Here is a 14,412-nt window from a genome sequence, read left to right as displayed (position 1 = left end):
GATTCTTTCTCCCAGCCCAAGAACAATAATAGGATCTGGGATATTACATCAGCAATAATGTAGGTTTTAATCATATTGTGTGTTTCAAGTTCTGTCCTTGTTCCAAATGTTTGGCCACTAATGATGTGATTATTTTGCAGTGGAAAGGCCAGAATAGCTGTGGTGAAGGAAGATCGTGAAGCTCTGATTCTAATTCTAGAGTGCTGTTTTTTAAAGATATTTAATGAAGAAGTGCCCTATGTTAATGCACAGTACTTTTTTCTTAGAAGAAGCTTTATTTATTTATCAAGAGCTCTGTGCATCTCCTCCTGCCCTGCGGGTTGTTCTGATGCAACAGCAGAGAAGTCAGGCCTCCAAGTTACTCATTTTCCCTTCTGCTCTAAAATGTTGAAATTGGGCCTGAATGCTTGGCAGCAACTTGCTTGAATATACTTCCAGGCCATTCTAACAGATGCTTAATTTTGATGGTATTTCATATTCTTACTTGAGGAGGAAGGAAAAAAAAAAAAGCTTTTCTACTTTCCTATACAACTCCAGCCTTCAGCTGAATAAGTTTCTTTCCACCACTTTGAATTATGAACAGGTAGAGTGTAAAAGTACCATTCTAAAGCATCATTGAGCCAGCAGCAGTTCTTCCAAGGCACAAAACTTCACTTGGGTCCATTTAATGGTCTTGTTTTCTTTCATCAGTGCTGCTGCAAAACAGGCACCATTTTCCTGACAGGCATTCGAAAGGAGCAGGTAAATCAATTCAGCTCTCACTGCCTTTCCTCATAACCTCCCTTTATTTCCATTCCTTTCTCTCCAGCACTATTCATATTCATGTTCTCTTTTTTTATTACCTCCAGAAAACTGAAGCGTGAGTCACAATTTATTTTTTAATCAAAAGCCCTCCTCCATCTGTTGGAGCTCTTCAGGCTATTTCTGTTCTATTCTAACACTGAAAGGGGGGGGGGGGAAGATTCTAAGTGGTGCCCTGAGTAAACTTTTAGGCCCCCCTTTTAGCAATAGCTGCGAGGCGCGGGCTGAGCTGTGGCTGCGCGGTGCCTTCAGCCTCATCCTTCCGCGGGGCGGAGGAGCTGCAGTTCCCGCTGGAAGCGGTGGGAGGCCTGAATGCTCGGCGCTGCTGAACAATCGGCCCCGAAGCATCAAAAGACGGGAAAGTGGGGCACGTTTGGAAAACACGGCCGAATCGCTGTGTGCTCTGCTGGACGACGGCTTATTAGATTTTTTAATAAACCTCTGTAAAGTTCGTTGCCTTCAGCACAACCGCGTTGCCTTTTTGTACAAGAAGAGCAGCACAGGCTGCTTCTGAGCAGCGCTGTAACCGCCGTCCTCGTGCCTGCACACCGCCTGCACTGGACCTGCAGCTTTTGCTCCACCTCGGCGTCGTCGACACCGCGCGCCCTTGCAAGGTGTAGTTCTTGGCGGTAGCAAACCTCCTAGCGCTCCTGTCCTTCCCGCCCTTCCCTACAAAGCACGCGTAAAACGACCGGCCGACGATCCCGCCGTCGGCCGTAGCCGCGCTCCGCAGCCCCCGCTCCGGGGCCGCCCCCTCCCGCGTGGCGTTGTTCCGCGCGGCCGCCAGGCGGCGCCATAACCCCGAGGCCCGCCGCCGTGCGGGAGCGCCGGCCCGGCGCGGGGAAGGAAGTGGCGGCTCCCCGCAGCGGGGGCACGGCTCGGCCCGGGGGATAAAGCCGTCCGCCGCCGCGGGGCAGGGCCGGGGCTCCGCGCGTTCCCCGCTCTCTCCCGCAGCGCGGAGCCGCGCAGAGCTGGCGGGCGAGGAGCTGCCCGCGCCCGGCCCCACCTGCGCCGGGGATTATGCCAGCGGAGCGCGGGCACGTCGGCGGGCAGCGGCTCGTAGGCGGCGGCGGCGGGAGCCGGGAGCAGCCGGTGCGTGTGGGAGAGGCGGGGGGCGGCGGGCGGACCCTTGGGCGGCGCGGGCCCGGCGTGCTGCGGGATCCCCGAGCGCGGGGCTCTGCGGGCTCCTCCCGGGGCCTCGGCGGGGCCGGGGGCCGCGGGGTGAAAGTTTCCCGAGTGGGGCGGTCCGTGGCGGGAGCGATGTGTCCGCCGCACCGCCATCCCCGGGCGCTGCAGCCATGGCAGCGCCGCGCCTCAGCGATTTCGCTCCGCAGAACGGGGCGCCGCTCGAGGTGGGCGCTGCGCGCCGCGTTCCCTCGTGCCGGGACCGAGAGACCCGGGGCCGGGTCGGCACGGCCGTTCTGAGCCCCGCTACCGCCGCTTCCCCATCCCTCGGGCCGGGATTGACCTCGATTTCGTTTTCGCGGCGTCGTGGGGAGCGGTCGGGGCGCGGCGAGCCCAGCCCTGCCCCGAGGAGGGGGCGAAGGAGCCGCCCGCGCAGCCGCTGCCCGAGGAACCGCCCGGAGGCGCCGGGAGCGGAGCAGCGCCTTCGGGGTACGGCTGTGCGGCCGTACGGCTGTGCCCTGCGGGGTCGTTTCGGGCCTCGGCGCTGCGGGTAGCGAGGAGCTGGGGAGGCGGCCGAGCCCTGAGCGCTGCGTGCTCCGGGAAGGAGAGAGAGAGAGAGAGCGAGGCTGTGGGACGGCTCCCTGTGCGCCAACCGGCCCGGGGCTCTCGGAGCTGCCGAGCCCCGCGGGCAGCATCGCTCCCACATCCCCGCTCCCTCCCGGCAGCCCGGCCCTCTCCTGGCGCGCTGCCCTCCGCCCCGCGGCTCGGCCCTGCCGTGCTTTTGTCTCGCATCGCCGCGGCTGAGGTGAAGTTGATGCAGGTTGTGCTTTTGGGAGGAACAAAAGCTTCTCCCTTCGTTAATAACCGCTCTGAAGAGAGAACTTACATCTTCCGCGCGCTGTGGAGCAGCAAGGTGGGTGATGGTTGTGGGATCCCGTGACACGGTGCTGAAAAACGCCTTCAGTCTTTGGCGGCGTCATTCGCTACCGCTGTGCGCAGGAGAGCGGCTGAGCCGCGGTAACAGATGGACCTTTGCAGGTGTGAGAGCTCAGACGGGCAGGGTTTGACTTGGCACTGAAATAAACGCACACGGTTTGCAGGACTCCTCATCCCGCCCTGCCTCTCTCCGTGCCGTTTCTCTGCTCTGCTGCCTTTTTGCTGCGTGGTTTATTTTTGCCATGACTGCGCTGCGCTCCTGAGTAACACAGGAGGGCTGATGGTGCTGCAGAGTTCAGCAACGGCACCGGAGCAGTTCTCCACTGCCGAGCAGGAGGCTGCTGCCTGTAGGACAGCCCTGCCTGACCCCGCAGCCCTCGTGCCCCAGGTGCCCGCTGGCCGGGTCAGGTAAGCAGCGCCATCACCCCAACGTGCCTCGGGGACACGCAAAGTGAGCAATGACCCAGCAGGAAAGCGTGCTTGCAGGCGTGTCCCGGCTTGCTGTTGATCGGAGGAATGCTGCTCTGTAGTCCCTGCAGCGTGCTCTGTTTGTGGCGTCTGTGAGAGGGAAGCGGAGGAAATGAGCAGGGCCTGAAGCGGAGCTCGCTGTGCTTCTGACAGAGCGGGCTTCTGGCAGGCCGGTAGCTTGCATTAATCATGTTTAAGTTTCTGTCACCAACTTTTAATTAAAAGCATGGTTGATACCGTTTTAATGAATGTACGGATGTTAGCCATCTTCATGCATAAAAATGCGTTTTAATTCCCTTACTATTCCCTTTATGGCCCTTAGATGCTTTTGTTACCATTTAAACAGCATACAGGAGCAGCTGTTTATCTTCTTAATATAACTTTTTCTTGCATCTGTGTTCAGGAAACAGTAATGGTTTGAGTAAACAGTTCTCTGGTATCCTTTAGCAATATTTTGTAAGTAACTTGGCAGGAGGGTTATAAATGATGTCTGAATGGTGAACTCCAAGGCCACGCTGACAGCAGCCAGACATAACTGCTCAAATCACAGGCTGTTACATGAGGAGCGCACGGAGTCCTCAGTGCAGGACTTCTGGTCCCAAGGAGCTGCTCCCAGAATGACAACTTTGTGCTGAAATACCCCTTCTGTTGTCAGTGCTGTATTTCTGTGTGTTTGCTGCTTGTTGTGCATCTAACAGCCCAAGCATTTATTGTGATTTGCCAGCTGGCACGTGGGAGTTTCATCCAACTTCTCATCTTAGTTGACAGCAACCGGTTTGCAGAGATCTTGTCCTGATGATGATGATTATTATTTAAAGAAATACTCAAAACTTACAACTGACAGCGGTGCTGAGGGGCTTTGAATTTAGGTTTTTTCTGTTCAAAATGAGTTACTGCTCCTGCAGTTGGCCGAACAGAGCATCACATCCTGCAGCCGAGATAATGTAAAGAAGGTGCCTCCAATTAGTCCAAACCAGCGCTAATTTCCCCCCACACCTGAGCAGAAGTCTTGTCATTTTCTTAGGAGGAAAAAGCAATGTAAAAAAAACATGGCTTTCTTAGCCAGTTTCTCTAAGCGGTGAAGATATTTTCTAATTAAACCCTGATGTTGGCTGATATGGATACACAGCTAATATTTCTGCTCATCCCCAAATTAGTGAGATGTGACTGAATGTAATTCTGAGCCTGAAAGCATCATATAAGCAGAAATATCCCAAAGCGCGCAGCGTGAGTGCAAATGGAGTAATTAACGGGTGGGAGGAAGGGGATAAATAAAACGCTTTATTTTTAGCTTTGTTTCCTGGATGTTGGAAGAAATCCAAGTGCCACAGCGTTGTGCTGGGCCTGAAGAGAGTGAACTCAGCCCTGGCCTGAAAGGGATGCATGCAGGGTTGTGCTGTGTCAATGCGGAGCTGCTCCTGGTAAAGGCAGGGCAGTGAGCTGGGATGGGTTTGGATTGCTGGCACTTGCATAAGGACAGCTGAGCACGGGATGCTAATTCAAGCACGTGAGCTGGCTTAACCCACCGAGCAGTGACCTGAAAAGGCGTTTCTTGTCTGCAGTAACTAATTTGAAAGGTGGAAATGTGTAATCGCGTCAGCACGTTGAGTGCTCTGCCATATCAGTGTTTCGGGGTGAGGCCTTGTTATCTGCCGCTCTGGCTGAGTTTGATGTTTGCACGACTGTTAAGCTGGCAGCGTGGCGGGGCCGTAATTCCATGATGAGGGATCTGGGGCGCTTAGGGCACGGCCAGGTGAGCTCTGTGCAGGTCGGCCGTGGGGATCTGCTGCAGGGCTTGGAGCTTCCGTGGGAGCCTCCTGGGCCAGGGCTCGGAGGGCAGCACAGGGGCTGAGGGAGCTGGGCTGCAGAACAGTCCTTATGTGCTGGTGTGCAGACACGTGTTCTGTGCACCAGTCTGCACAGTGGGTATGACCTATGACTGCAGTTTCTTTTGAGATCATAGTGTAACTTAGCTAACCTCCTTCTAAAGGTAGAAGCGCCACGGAATCTTTTTCTCTGTGTGGGTGGTTTACCCACTTTAATGCTATATATACTTTTTTTTTTAAAGAAGGAAATAGGCGTTTTATATTTATCGTATCAGTTGAAATCGAAATCTAAATATTTACATCTTTTTTTTTTCTGGATCCGAGGTGGGGAAGCGATGGTGGGCGTTCCCAAGCTGTTCAGTCACCCACTCCCCTGTGTGGGTCGCTTCTGTTACATGGTGCAGGGATGGAGCTCCTGCTTCTCCTTCATGCCTTCTGCTCCACAGCCGGAGCATCGCCCCAGTAGGACCTTCCCACCTCGACACACTGAGAGCCAGACTCGTGTGATCTCTAACAGAACGTGGTTAGCAGCAAGCTGGGAAACTGGAGGGGGAGTTTAGGACATGGCTGTGTGAATAACTGGGAGATATTTTGTGAAAAATAACAAGAGGGGGAGAAAGGCCGCGCGCTTGCTTTCTATCTGTCATCCTCATCTCCCCTGCAGTGCTCCCAAGGCTGACTTTCCAGGCTTTTTACAAAGGTGGGAGATGGCTTCTGTGCTAAGCAAGGACAGCCTGCAGCGGCCGTGTGAGATGCTGCAGGTCGGGGCGCAGTGGGAGAGGCAGTGCGCTGTGGCCAGGTGTGCTCCTGGTTTCTGGGCAGTGCAGCACAGTGCCTGTTGTGAGTCCAGCACAGCAAACTGATGGAGAAGGACAAGAGCAAAATAGCTCCTTTGTTTTCTTACCCTTCTTCTTTTTTAAGCGTCGTTTATCCGGGCTCTTGGGACTCACTATTTGTCTGACCTGTATCTGGGTTGTAAAATCTCATTCCACATCTTAACTTTAAGATGGCAAACATCTTTCAGTGACTATCCTCCAAAATGTGTTTAGTATGGACACCATGTGTCCTCTATCTGTTTTAGGACTACAGAACCATTTTTAATGCTGTCTTTTGCTTACGTTGAATTCCTATAAATAGGCTTTTCAATAAAGCACATTCATCTCCTGCGCTATTGCTGTCAGAGGGAAGTGCATATTTGGGCAAGCCTACTTGAAGCACTAACCTTCGTAGTGCAGCTCCTGTGTTGCTCCAACTTCCCATTCCAGTCTGTCGCTTTGTTGAGGAGTGGTGGTTGCCTTGCTAGAGCTGTGCACCTTGGGATGCCTGCATGATGCTCTGCTCAGAAATATCAGTATTGGAAATGGCAGGGGAAGACTCTGGATGGTAAAACCTCTCAGTTACAGCATCCTACAAACTGGCTTCTTGCAGCAGTAGGGCTTTATGCAGGGCTGTAAGGAGAACTGCTCCCTGTGTTTCCTTCTGTGCCTTCAGTGGAGCTCATTAGGTCAAGTGCCAGATCTGCTGCATCACATCTGCACGGCATCTGGGCTGCGTGCGCAGAGGAGCCGTATGAGCAGAGCCTTCTGTGCTGCTGCTTCGTGCCACTGCCCCCAGGAGAAGCAAAGGGGCAGGATGCAGAGCTGCACCCCGGGGCCAGGTGAGTCAGCGTGCCTTGCTCTGCTCTCTCCCATTGTCTGTATTTTCTTGTGCTGGCAGAATTTGTGTTTTACTCCTCTTTAATGACATAGAATGGAAAAGAGATAAAAATGTTTTAGCTTTAACAACATGACCAAAATCATCAGCTAAGCTGTTTGGAGAGACTATGTCTATTCCAGGCTTAAAGGCAAGAGTGTCGTTTGTCTTTGCATCCCCTATTCTTCCTAAATGAAGTGTATGGCACCAGCAGCTTGGAGAGTCACCTCCTGATAACGAGCCTTGGGGTCATCAAAAGAAGCCTTGAAATCAGCTCAGCTAGCATTTGTGAAGCAGCTCGTTGAGATTCCTGGCAGGTACGCTGCGGAGGCCTCCTGCAGTGGAGTCATAGGTGCTGGTTGTTCCTGCCTGTTTTATTTAACTTGCTGTTCAACTTTTGAGGAGGTGCAGATGATGCAGCCTGCATCCTCACAGCCCGTTAGGCAGCAGCTAGCCTGAGCTGCCCACCTCCCTCGAGCCCTTACTGAAGGCAGGATAAACACAGCCACTCAGCACAGAGCCCAGGGGCTTGGTGTTGCAGCTATCAGAAGGTATTCCATCTGGAGGTGGAAAAAACAGCCCTTACGGGTTTCTTTATCTTGAGGCTGGCAAAGAGCGCCGAGTGAGTGACATATTTCCATTTGACTCATCTGTTGTCAAAGCAGTGGCACCCTTGAGTCACATTAAATGCGAGGCCTTGTAGCTGGATTGGCACATGGCTCTGCTGACCGTGGAGCAGCAGTTTGCTGGTTGTGTTTTGCTTTCGTCCTTGGTAAGAGAATTCCCCCCTCCCTCCTTGAAATGAGATTGAATTGATGAATGCTATCGCTATTATTATGGCTTAAAAATGACAGGAGAGCCTGATTCAGGTGTGATGCTGGATGTGAGCTCCAAAGGTGTTCAGATAACAATTTAAAACCCTGGGGAAAAAAAAAAAACGAGTGCCCAGTAGCCAGATGGTTGGAAAAGAGCTCCCCACGATCAATGAGGCAATATGTAAATATTTTCAATCATTACCACAGTACTGCTGTGTTGACATTGAAATTCAAAGTGCTATTCCATGGGGCTCCTCATTGATCAGCAGATGAGCTCTCATAAAACGGAGGATAAAAGCACGATGCTGAGAATTATTATGGATTGTGGGCTTTGTTGACAAGGACAGCCTTCCATCAAGGTCTGCAGAATGGATTTTGAACCCCCTTTGTGTGTTTCTAACACACAGTGTTTCTTTTCTGGCTGTCAAGTGTGGATTAAGTGGTATGTTATTCCTTGAGCTGTTTTATTTAAGGTGAAATGCTGCATAGCCGACTAACTTTGCTTTGTTAATTACCCTATTGATATGGGAAGTAGTAGAAATGAGATTGGTTGAATTAAAATAGATTTTTTGGGCGGAAAAGTCCTTCTGAAAGCAGGCTGCAGAGATCTGAATCTGGCTGATTCGCTTAGCAATCTTTCCAGGGGTAACAGCATTCTCATGCATAAAGCAGTGCCTTTAACATAAGCAGGTGCTGAGCCCACCAGGAGGCCTTTTCTCCTCCTCCCTTTCTGTTTCCACTCATGGAAGTGTTCTTGCAGCAAGGCCTACACCTGGTGCTCCGGAGGTGCAGATACTGCAGCATCAGGCAGGGGCAGATTTATCAGGTGCCTTCATGAGCCGCTCAGGTTTTCTCGTTAACTGCTCTGTTTATCTTGTGTTCATTAATTCTCTCTGCTGCCTGGCACATCCTGGAGCCTTTTCATTTGATTGCAGAGTTATTCAGGGTTCTGATACTATTTCTCTCTGGTTCATTGCTTTTTAGTTGCTCCTTTATATCCCCTGATTGTTTTAGGGTAAGTAACTGTTGTGGTAATGGAAAACACTTTCCCTGAGGATGGAGGACTGGTGTGACTACCCGAAGCTGATGCCTACAAACCAGGGCCATGGGTGTGCAACCACGGCTAATGTGAGTCAGGGTGACTGCTTAGTGCAGGTAGTAGGAAGCAGTAGGCTGAGCTGAAACATCTGTGGTGCTTGCTAGGAACGGTTTTGACCCTGGGTGTTTCCCAGGACAGGACCTGCCATGCATATGGATGTGTCTGGGTTACATAGGGCTCTGCTCCTGAGAGCGTGTGCTGCTCTGTGGCTGCCACTATAGTGTGTTCAGGCTGCAGCCAGGTGGGAGCTCTGCCTGCCCTGCCGGTGGGAAGTGCCTTAGAGGTGGCTATAACTGGTCCTTCTGGGAGGGTGGGCTGATAACTGAAGTGCAGTGTGCTGGTTAAGCAGACAAGGCTTCAGAAGCCAGCAGAAAGCATCTTGTGATTAATCGTCCTCTTTGGAAAGGTAAATGCCAGTTAGTTCTATTAGTATAGTGCAGCGTTTTCAACACTTATACTAAGCAGGAGCAGCTTGCTGCTTGCTGGGTAGCACCTTGTCCTCCCCCAGAATGTGTTTGCTGTGATACTGTCTGCTCACAGCTGCACTCTGCTTTGGTTTGCCTCGCAGCGTACATCGTGCTGCCGCAGTGCTGATGTGATCACTGCAAGGGTCTGGTCCTGGGCTGCCCCAGCTCCCCACACCTTCCTTGGAGAGGGTGGGAGAAAGTTTGTAATGATCAGCACTTGCTACTGACCCATTATAGAAGTGCTCCTCTGGGAACTCTTGTATTAACTCAGAACTTACACACGTTTTTGTTGGGTTGATTTGTCCTGATGGTTTGTTTTGGACAGACGTGCCCTCAGGTTCCAGCAGTGCAGTGACAAAACAAGCAAAAGTAACTGTGTTTGATTACCAGTTACCACAAGATACCTGAAACATAGGGTTAATTGTTATTAATCTGAAACAGATTAATTTTTATCTTGATGTTTAGGATTGGAACGTAATACTGAAGTTTAAATTTAGGATTGATAAGCTGTTCTGACACCTATAAATAAAAGCAGCAGTGGCATCGGTGAGACCTCTGCAAACTGCAGTGATGTGCTGAGCTGGGCATACAGCAAAGGTGAATTTGTATGACTGTTCCAGCAAACAGGTTGTATAAATGTCTCAGTGTCCCAAGCTGCATTCATTACCTGCTGCTTACTGCAGAGAAAATGCTGGTCTTTACATTTCTCCAAAGGGAGTACTTTCAGTTTCTGTTGCTCATAAAAGCTTTTGCTTTTAATCGCTTTTGATTTCAGTATGACTAGCAAGCAGATACAGACCTGGCCTTCCGTTTGGAGCAATCGTTTCAGACACGCTGTCACTGAAAATAAGGAAGTTTGTCATCTTTCCCCAGTCTACAAAAAAAAAAAAGGAAAACCCAACCCTGAAACAAAAAATTCAGGTAGAGAGGTTGCTTTCCTCAAAGAGTCTTTGTGTGTACCTTGCATGTTGATATCAGTGCCTGACGTGGAACCTTTGAGGCAGCCCCATGATGTGTCAGCTGAATGATGACATTTTGTCTGAGTCCTTGAGTCCCTGCCCTGTGAGAGGCCGGGCAGATGGAGCTCTGTGCTGACTCCATTTTCAAGACACATTTCTTTGCCTAGCATCTACCCTGTGAGAAGAAGCACGGAATGGACATTACACCCTGGATTCATCAGTTCTGTCACAAATTACTGCATGACGTTAAGCATAGCAAAGCTTGCTCAGATGCGTGTCGGCCTGTTGGGCTGTTCCCATCGTAGCCCAGGTTCACTCACAGCTTGTGGTTGCGTGGTGGTTGGTTCTGAGGTGGGCTCAGCCACCTGAAATCCAGCTGTTGTGACAGTGTTGCAGCCAGGCTGGCAAAGCAGAAGTGGCATTTGTGCCCCGTGCAACTGGCTCAGCTGTGAATCAGCAAATGACGTTAATAAGCGTTTGTGGACTAAATATATTTTTAAGCTGCCTGGCTGCTTGCTCTTGGCAAGATCTCTGAGATTAATGGTCCCAGAACATTAGCGAGACAGGATGCATCAACCTGTGCAAGAAGGAGCGAGAGTAAGGAGCAATCACACTTCTTTTCTTCTGGTCCTTAACATTTGTGGCGAGGTCTAAATGTTCTCTGAAGCAGGGTATCCCAGCTAAAGGTATCCATTGTTTTTTCCACTCTTTTTGTTTTGGAGCAGGAAACAGCAGATGTGGGAGTATTATTGCTGTTTTCCTGTGGCCCTTTGGCTGCAGGTGCTGCTTGGTGGCTGGGATGCTCCCACACACCACCTGCCCCCAAAACAAAGGCTGAGGAATTAAACAGACTGAAGGAACCTGGGGATCCTCGGGAGGAGCTGAGGGAGGGGAGCACACGTGTGAGCTGAAATGCTCGCCAAGCACTGCAGAAACATCGTTCAGAATAGCTTCTGGTACTTGGTGGGAGGACTGCGCCCTTCTGCAGGCGGTGAGGGGCTCACAGGGCAGTGAGGGCAGCTCTGCTCCCACAGCGTGCGGCCCTGCACGTCCCTGGGGGCTCTTTGGAAGAAGGCTGCTGTGCAATTGGGTTTTTTTTTTTGCTATTTCATTGTAATTTTTTAAATTTATTTTGATGTGGAATGAGGTCTGCAGTGGTTTCTCCTTCATGGAAATCCTTCAGCGCAATATTTTAAAAGGGAAATGCTTTAGGGGGAAGCTGTTCTGTCGCACAGCGAGAGCGCAGGAGAGTGGTCAGCGTGCTGCATGTGTGTGTTTGTCTTCCCTCTGTTTTTTTCCTTCTTCTTTTTTTTTTTTTTTAAATTTCCATGAGTTAGAGATGGCGATGACTCACAGCTTGGAATGTGCTTTAAATCCCCGAGGTGCTCATTGCCGCCTACCATCACGTATTGAATTTCTGACATACCGGAGGGATGTCTGCAGAGAAACTCTGATGTGCAATTATAAAACGTTGTAGCTGCGCGTTGTTTGCATAGGAGCCATTAGCATGGCATAACTGTGAAAATAATGCAGCTTTATTCTTGCAGTTGATTTCCCATGGGCAAGGCAGTTAAGCAGCTGTGCTTTATCGTTTCCTAGGTTGTTGACACGTGGACCAGCAGTGACATCCTTCTTCGGCAATGCTGTCTTTACTCCCTCCTGCATTCAGAAGCATCTAGAGAGATTTCTTGCCGAAGGTAGGTTCTGGCAGTTCAGCTGCATGGCTGTTCTGTTCCTTCTGTGCCAGAAAAAAAGCATGTAGATGTTACTAGGGAGAATGGTAAGAAGTCTGATGGAGACTAGTGTGCTGCTGCTGAGAGAAGGGATCAACCTTACCTTGGGTTGCCCTGGAATAGATAGATGAAATGAATAGAGTGGAGTCTGGAAGAATGGCCTGTAGGTTGCCTTAGAGAAGGGCTTGGCAGTCACAGAACGTGGTTGGCTCATAATGCTTAGATGTGGATTGGTAATAGAGCTGTTTTCAAAGAAAATGCGCTCCACACCTTTTTGTGCTCGGTCAGCGTTCTCATTTATTTGAAAGAATTCAAATAAATCAAAAGGGGAAACGGCCATGCAGGATGTGTGATTAACATACATTTTGTGTTTAAATCTTTTGTGGGTCTCACCCCTCCTCCCACCCCCCCTCTCCCCTTGCCAAAAAAGGGGTTGGTCTGAAATAAACAAGTGTGCACCTCCTGGTACTGCCATGACATTGTGTTAGCTTCTCATTCTTATTTTCCTCTCTGAAGTCCTAACTTACTTGACGTTTTCAAGAGAATTGAGATGCAAAACTTCCACAGCAAAAAGTGTAGATGGGAGCAGAGTACCCTGTGGGTTCTTTAACAAGCAGTTCTTAAGAGGTTTGGTGCTTTTTGTGATTTTTGTGCACCCTTGTGCTTCAGCTTGCAGAGCGTAGCTTGTGGGTTTGCTGGGTGCCTTTCCAGCTCTACTGAGCTTCTTTTATGTGAGATCTAGAAATATGTCTCCTAGTCTGTACACAATTACTGGCTAAACGGGAAATTTTCAGTAGATGGAATGGCAGCCTTTACCTGAATTGGATGTTTTGCATCTTCTTGTTTTCCTCCAGTGCATTCCTTGCCACCTAGTTTTTTTCCCCTGTTAAAAAAGGAGTGTTTTTAACTCTTAGATCCACCAAACATTTTGTTTTGTGTTGACATGGTGATACAGCAATTTTGGATTTTTTGCTGCTCGATGCTGAAACTCAGAATTGTTGGCTTCTAGTTTAAGAGCAATGGACTGCTGCAAAGACCAGAGAAAGGGTAAATGAGTTTGGGTCTGAGCTGTTTGCGTGTCAGACTAAAATATATTTTCAGTTCCTCTGGACTGGTACTCAAGTCGCAGCAGTTACACAAAAACCACAGTGACACCAGCTTTGTATCGACGTGCAAAGCCAGAAGCCCTTGAAAACTAAGGGTTATTTGACTACCTTCATTATCTCTTGTCAGCAAACTGACTCCCAATGAATTAATTGACATTCCCTGTGCTGATTCCCTTTCCAAAGCCTTTTTTCAGCATCAGCAGGATCCAGGGCCAGCTTAGGCAGACTGCTAGCCACACTGCAGCCCATCCCTTGGTGAGATACCCATATTTCTCTTGAGAGTCCAGCAGCTTCTCTCCTGCACACTGCAGCTCTGACTAAGCTGTGCACAGCTCTCTGTGGGAGCAGTCGCTGCTGTCAGCAACTTTACTGGAGGAGCTGATGCTGCTGTAAGAATTTGCTCCTGGACTGAGGGAGGGCACTGTGTCTCAAAAGCTGCATCTCCCTTGTTGTAGATCACTCCAGGTCTCCTCACTCCCCTGTAGGCTGTTGTAAAGGAGAGAGTGTCTGAATTAGTGGTAGCAGCAAAGAAGCGCTGTCCTAAGCCATGTTTAGGGTTTGCTTTGTTTTGAGGCTGTGGGACTGCTCTTTTTGCTTGCCTGAAGGACTTGGCACTGTTCAGGGCTGACATTCCTCTCTGCAAGAGGTGCCTGAGTGGTCATTAAGAGCCTGCACTGGTGAGGGGAAACTGCCTTGGTATTGTGTTTGCAGCAAAATGAATCCGTGCAGCTTGCGTCACTGGAGAGCAAGTAATGTCCCTGGATTGGCAGGTAAGGAACATAGGGAGAAAAATGACTTTTAAACCGTGTCAGGGAATGCAGCGTTCATGAAAACAAAGAGCTGAATAACAATGTCCAGAGCACAGGGAAGTGCTGTAGGCACTGAGTAATTTCCTCCTGTCCTATCAGCATCCCTGTGCAGCAGGACCTCTGAGCAGAGGAATAATGAGGAGAAGAGGGGCCTCTGAAAGTTGTACCTGGAGTATTCTGCGTGGGATTGTTTTGAAATCTAGGAGTGTGTGCTGAATCCCTGGCACAAGCAGAAAAGCGGAGCAGACACTGAGGGGTGCATATGAAAGTGCCTGTGATGCTCGAGCACAGCTGTGGGACCACAGCAAGAAGTCTCAGATTGTGGGAGCAGCATGATGGGGGAGGTAGATGATGGTGGTGCAGATAAGGAGATGCCTGCTGCCCTGACCCCCTCAGCACCCTTGCTTCTGGCTGTCCAGGGACACTGCACTGCCTCTGACTTCTGCCTTACAGCTGCAGGAGCTGGGGTGGAGTGAATGATTGCCTCTCTTTAAGAAGGAGCAGAGACTGAGGTTGGGCAGGAGGCTTATGTATCCATAGTGTGCTGGGGAAGTGGTGTCCCCTCTGAACTGTGAA

General features: G+C 50.3%; 1 protein-coding gene across 17 annotated transcripts in view; it reads left to right on the top strand.

Moving 5' to 3' along the window:
- The first annotated feature begins 1,617 nt into the window (after positions 1-1,617).
- PITPNM2 (phosphatidylinositol transfer protein membrane associated 2) overlaps positions 1,618-14,412 on the top strand; it is a 114,267-nt gene continuing 101,472 nt past the window's right edge. For 4 of the 17 annotated variants that reach the window (XM_048964045.1, XM_048964046.1, XM_048964051.1 and 1 more), the window contains exons 1-2: positions 1,620-1,893; positions 11,788-11,885. The gene's annotated coding sequence lies outside the window, so the exon portion shown is untranslated. Of the gene's footprint in view, positions 1,894-2,369; positions 2,840-3,185; positions 3,271-11,160; positions 11,180-11,435; positions 11,457-11,787; positions 11,886-14,412 lie in introns of those variants that run through there. The other 13 variants (XM_048964029.1, XM_048964035.1, XM_048964049.1 and 10 more) reach the window with 9 other exon arrangements.

This window comes from Lagopus muta, chromosome 17 (assembly GCF_023343835.1).
Source record: "Lagopus muta isolate bLagMut1 chromosome 17, bLagMut1 primary, whole genome shotgun sequence".
In the NCBI taxonomy this organism is placed as follows: domain Eukaryota; kingdom Metazoa; phylum Chordata; class Aves; order Galliformes; family Phasianidae; genus Lagopus; species Lagopus muta.
Note: the sequence above shows the minus strand (reverse complement) of the source record. Positions and strands in the feature narration are given on the sequence as shown.